This window comes from Amaranthus tricolor, chromosome 11 (genome assembly GCF_026212465.1).
Source record: "Amaranthus tricolor cultivar Red isolate AtriRed21 chromosome 11, ASM2621246v1, whole genome shotgun sequence".
Lineage (NCBI taxonomy): Eukaryota > Viridiplantae > Streptophyta > Magnoliopsida > Caryophyllales > Amaranthaceae > Amaranthus > Amaranthus tricolor.
The window spans coordinates 1,776,369-1,783,173 of NC_080057.1; positions in this window are offsets into that span (position 1 = coordinate 1,776,369).

Genomic DNA, 6,805 nt, shown 5'->3' on the forward strand with positions numbered 1-6,805 from the left:
TTGGGAGCAATTTCATGATTGGAGTTAGTAATTGTTACCTCAAAGTCTCCAATTTCGATGACTCTCCAAACTTGAAAATTTTTCGCTTTGATGAAGATCTCCATCCTATTCTTCCATTATGTATAGAATTTTCCATCAAACATGGGTGGTCTTTGAGTAGAATACCCTTCTTCCATTCGCTCGTTCATAATTGACATTTTCGGGAACACCAGGATTCTGCCCTCAGGGTTTCCTGATCTACTGGGAACAGGGCTCTGATACCAATTGTAGACTCAATTAAGAACGGGAACAGCAACAAGAGGGGGGGGGGTGAATTGTTGTTGTTACTAGTTTAAGCGTTTTTGCCCTGTTTTTGCGGAATTGAATAAAATAAATAAAGCTTAAACTTAGAGCGAAATAATTAAAAGAGACAAACGATTTTTACGTGGAAACCTTCTAGGCCTAAATAGAAGGAAAAACCACGACCCCTCGGGATTTCTAAATTCTCCACTATGTTTAAGGCAACTCGTTACAATTACATTAAACATCTTACTTCACTCGACACGCATCAACTAGGCCAACTCTTCTCTCTCAAATTGCTTCACTTAAAGCAACAAACTTAGCTTCACTAAACGCTAAATTCCTCAATAGCTTCACTCAAAGCTATCTAATTCCCCCTTAGACTCACCCGAGTCTAGTTACAAAGATTCTCTCAAAAACCCTTACAAAAGGATAAAAATTCTCTAAAATAAAATCAATGATCGAGTTGCACAAGAAAATATTATAAATTAATGGGCATTTTTAAAAAAAATTTTTCTTGTAAAAATTCTCCCAAAATTACGTATGATTTAATGGCTCATACTAAGGCAAGTTTTGAAGAATAACCAAGTCCACTATTTATAGAGCTAAAATCCCTAATAAAAAGGAATATTCCAATCCATTATTCCTTATCCAAAATGATCATGGGAATAATGTGGATTTTAATAACCAAGTCTTCCTACGGTTAATCTTAAAATAGGCATTTAAACTTGACCAATTCAAGCCCACGGTTATTTAGCAATAACCGCTATTCCCTAATAATAGGTTCTGTTCCCTTAAGCAGCAGTTTCTTCAGCAACAGTTCCTATTCCCATAATAACAGCTGGAACTTTATGCTATTTATAGAAACGGTTATACTTAATAAAAATAGACATGATAACCTATTATCTAAGACAAGGACTGGTTAAAAATAATAGCTAAGACCTATTCAAGAACCGCTATTTCTATTTTTAGCAAATCTAATATTTACTAAATATAGATCCTAAAATAAAGGATCTTTATTTAGAGACTCACACGTAAAGTAATTTTTAGAAAACTTTTTGCCAATTAACTATAACAAATAAATGCAACAAATTAATTTCAGTACATTAACTAAAAATAATAATTATAAATAAATAACCAGAATTTCCAGTTAACGTAGGCTGACTCCAGTTCAGGAACAGTGCGCTGTCTCCAATTTCCAGTTTTGTTAGAACATCCAACTTAGGAACAGTAGACTTCTTGTCTCCATTTTACATCCCAAGTGATATACTCTTCTAATATCTCTTGAATCCTTTTGACACGTACTTTTCCATGAACTAAGCCATAGGTACTATCAACGATCATAATCACGACCGGATATCGACCTGCACACAATCTCTAAAAACATGTTTGTTTAAATAAAGTGTAGTCATCATCAAAACTCAAGAGGTCCAACATCAACAATGGGTGCTCCCATCTTTTGCAACACGACGGCCAGTTTGGCGAGAACGTCCTTCATAATTTCTGCTCGGAGGGTTGCTACTTCATCCCGCAGCGTCGCTCGGGATTGAGTGGCAAGACACTCTTTGCCGAATGCCTTCTTTAACGCCACGCGGACGCCTCCTTTTCCGACTACCCGCCCACTATGGTCTTTCTCTATGACCATATGCAATGCGTCAACATTGCCTCTTGGGGTAAACTTCCCCGTAGCTTCTTTTTCCTTCCAGCCCATCTGTTCAAATAAAAGGTGACATTTATAACAATTAGTATAAGTAAATCAAAGCCAAAGAATACAAAACAAATCAAGAATATACTTAATAATTTCAAAACTCACCACAGCATTAGCAACCTTCTTCGTTCCCGGATCATTAATAGATAAATTTACCACTTGCATCTCGGGAATGAAGCCCGCAATACCAATCTCGCACCCGATCTCCAGCAGAAGTATTCACGGATGCGGAGGTAGTCACAGATGAGGGCGTGATGAACTTTGATTGGGGTATAAACCCGCATCCACCCACTCTTTTCGGACCTCATCGTACGTTTTTTAACCCAAGCGATGGTAAAACTTCCTTTTGCTTGCTAAACCAGAAGCTTTACCATGCTTTTTCTAATTAATCAATAGAAATCGAATGTCATATATTAGTTTAATGACTGAATCAAAAGATGTAAGTTCAAATCAAAAACTATAATATAATATAAAATACTTACAACTTCTATGGGAGTTGTTCTTTTGGCAACAAAGGCCTCCCAATCCCTCTTTGATATGTGACCCCATATTTCGTAGGGCATCTTCGAAGGTGATTACTCTCCACCTTCGTTTCCCGTTTTGACCTTTTTGGTCGTACGGGTACGCCTCTTCGTAATCTAGCCAGTTACTAGCTTGGATTTGAAATCTCTAAATCTTTCAGCAACAGCTGAAAGAAACACATTCTTCTTCTCCTCATCGCTCTCGATGTGAAAAAGATTCTACAAAAAAATATATATATCTATTAGTGTCAATTAAATTAATTTTAAAATGAAACTAAATGAATAAAAATACTAAAGTTGCTTACCACAGTATCATTCCATAGAGAGTTCTTCAAACCCTTTGGAACCTCGTTCCATGCGTGCAATATGGAAATCTTGCGGATACATAGGCCCACTTGTTTTCCATATTGCCTACGCCATTTTCCGCAGGGTTGACCCAATGCATTGTATTCCAAATGCATGGGTTTTGTGACTTTGAGGTTTTTTGTAGGACCTCGCCCTTTTCTTTTCTTACTGGTAGTGGGAGCATCCATTAGTGGGGCGTCTTCAGTCTCAAAGTCATTGTCAATTGGTGGAGCGTCTTCAGCCATACGCTCGTATCTCACAATCTGGTCCTCTTTACTGTCGTAACTATGATGCTCATTATCCGAGGTCTCAATCTCGGGGACAATTTCGTCTCTGAATAGATGCATTGTATATCAGTACCTGAAAGAATATGAATAGAAATATATTAGAACATAAGCTAAGTAATATTAAGAATATGACTATGATTTACAATTCTAATACGTTCAACACAATAATATATAACAAATAGTGTTGTGTGCAAAGTTTCATGCAAAACAAACCAAGTTTGAGCTACTTTACGCGCGAAAGTGCCAAAAAAAACATTAAAAAGCTTAAAATTCATACCTTGTGAATCACTTAATTCAAATGTATTCCTTCTGTGTGATCTACACGCATATAACCAACATCTACATCATCTTGATCCACTGATTTTAGATTGATAAAGGGAGCGTAGTCTTCAAAAGCTTCATATTCTTCCTCATTCTCAACATCACCTATACCAAGGATGCTTCTTTTTCCCGGTACAAGAATAGACTATTTTTTATCAGACAGGTCTACAATGTAGAATACTTGCTTGGCTTGTGTGGCTAGTATGAATGGCTCCTCACTATCACACAAACGAGCTAAGTCTACAAGAGTGAATCCACAAGGGTCGTCATTTTTTATGCATCGTCGATTATTATTTACCCATTTACATTTGAAAGGACCAATATTGAAAGTAGAGTAGTCAAGCTCCCATATTTCATGAACCCGCTTGTAGTATACCAATTTAGCATCAACCGGCGCTTGATCCTTCACACTTGCGTAAAATGTAGATGACGCTAAAATAGAATCCCCACTATTCTGTAGATAAGATGACTTCTTGTCTTGACCCTCAGTTCAAAATGTGAAGTCATTGACATCGTAACCCTCATATTTGTTGACGTCATCACGCGGACCAAAAGCTAACCACTTAACAATTTCGGATACACCCTTGAGTTCTTCGCATATTACTCGATTATGAAACCAGATTAATAAACGTCTAGTTATGCAACTGCATCAATGCTCTATCCGCTTTAGAAGGATGTTTTGCGCGCAATATATCAAAATGCTCACTCAAAAAAGGATGAACTTCCGGAATATGATGCAACACATACAAGTGTGCTTGTAGAAGGCTGTCTGGAGGAGGTGTGACCAATTTGGAGCCAATTGTTCCTTTTCCCTCAAGCCTTCCTTCATGTCTAGAGGTGGGAAGTCCAGTAGGCTTTGCCATGGCCAAATACTCGGCTATAAAGTTACTAATCTCATCGCTCACAGTGCCTTGAATCATACTCCCCTCGGGTTGTGCTGGATTCCTCACTTTGTTTTGTAAAACACCCATGTGTCTTTCAAAAGGATAACACCACCTTAAAAAAACTGGACCCAAAAGCATGATCTCACGAACGAGATAGACAATACGATGAACCATTATGTCAAAGACAGAAGGTGGAAAATACATCTCAAACTTGCATAAAGTTACAATCACGTCGAGTTGAAGTGCATCAAGTTTAAAGGGATGAAGAACTTTACTAAAAATTATGTTGAAGAACGAACATAGCTGGTAATAGCATATCTCACATGTTTTGGCAGTATTCCACGGATTGCAATTGGTAAGAACACTTGCATCATTACATGGCAATCGTGAGATTTCATGCTTTCCAACTTCAGCTCACCATTTAGGCTCACAAATCTCTTCAAGTTGGATGAGTATCCAGACGGAACCTTAGTGCCATACAAACACTCACAAAATGTCCGCTTCTGTGTTTTGGACAATGTGTAGCAAGCTGGAGGCAAATAAACTTTGTCATTACTCATCTTCTTCTTACTGCCACCAACTTCATCAGCTCTATTTCTTTTCTTACTCACCTTAACATGTGCCCACAACTCCGGACGAAGACCCTTACATTTTCAAACCAATCTCGCACGGCCCTAACATCCTTTGTCTTACCCGGAATGTTCATGAGAGTCCCGAGTATGGCATCACATATATTTTTCTCTATATTCATAACGTCAAGACAATGCCTAACCTGTAGATCTCTGCAATATGGAAGCTTCCAAAAGATTGATTATTTTTTCCATAATCGGTTTGCACCCCCTTGCACTTGCCCCGTTTTACCAAATACAGTCTCAATTCCCTTAACCTGTTCTTAAACCTCATAACCGGTCAACGGTTGACGAGCTACACGGTCCTCAACCTCCCCGTTGAACAACTTCTTCTTCTTGCGATATTGGTGGTCTCGTGGGAGGAACTTTCGATGGTGCATGAATACGTGTTTGCACTTAGGAATCCACGTGGATTCCATGTCATCGATACATATTGGGCATGCTTTCTTCCCTTTGTTCTTATACCCCGATAAGTTGCCATATGCCAGAAAATCATTAACTGTTCATAAAAGCATTGCACGCAAGGTGAACTCCTCATTAGCATATGCATCAAACATTGAAACGTCTTCATCCCACATCTTTCTCAAATCCTCAACGAGAGGTTCAAGATATATATCTATGTCATTGCCAGGTTGTTTAGGACTCGAGATAAGAAGCGAAAGCATAATGTATTTACGCTTCATACACAACCATGGTGGCAAATTATAGATCACTAAAAGTACCGGCCAAGTACTATGTTGAGAACTAAGATCGTCGAATGGGTTCATTCCATCCGTACACAGTCCGAGCCTTAAATTACGAACCTCATCCCCAAAAGTCTTATGCAACCTGTCAATACTCTTCCACTCCGGAGAATCAGATGGATGTGTGAGCAAGTGACCTTTCTTTACCCCATCTGCATGTCACCTCAAATTTAACGCATCTTTCTTTATAGAAAATAAGCGCTTGAACCTAGGTATTATTGGAAGATACCACAATACCTTAGCCGGGGTCCCTTTAGCATCCCGAGCCCCTTTACGCTTGTAGCGCGATAACCCACACCTAGACACTCTTCTAAGTTCTCGTTTTCATTCCGATACAGCACACAATCATTCGGACACGCATGAATCTTCTAGTACTCTAAGCCGAAAGGACACATGAGCTTTTTGGCATAATATGTCGACTTTGGAAGTTCATTTCCCTCAGGAAGCATCTCACCTAACGCTTCTAATAACATTGTGAAACTAACATCACTCCAATTGAACTTTGACTTAATGTTGAAAATAGTCAACACTGCTGTTAGTTTGGTGAACTTTGTACATCCAGGGTACAAAGGCTTTTGAGAATCCTCTGTCAACAAGTCAAAAACACGAGGACGCTTTCCTAACTCATCCTCGACTCCCTCCATCATCTCATCAACACGATCCACATCCTCATCGACATTCTCTTCATCTGTCTCATACCCATCAACATGATCTACTACATCCTCATTGACATCGGCCACATTATTGAAGTCCTCAACAACACTTTTCTCTTTGTAAACTCCCTTTCACCATGCTAAACCCAAACATGATATTGAGGCCTAAACCCACGTCGAAGTATGTGCTCCCTAAGGATATCAACACTATCTACCTTTGATACATTGTCACAAGTGACACATGAGCAATAAAAACCAACTCCCCCCGTTCTAACTTGATGTTCAACTGCAATACTACAAAATTTTAATACGCCATCAATAAATTCTGACGATTCAATGCTTCCATACATCCAAGAACGATCTTTTGTCATCCTAATTAGTGTGATTAATTAATTTAAAACAAAATTAATACAAAACTTTTAAACATATATACTT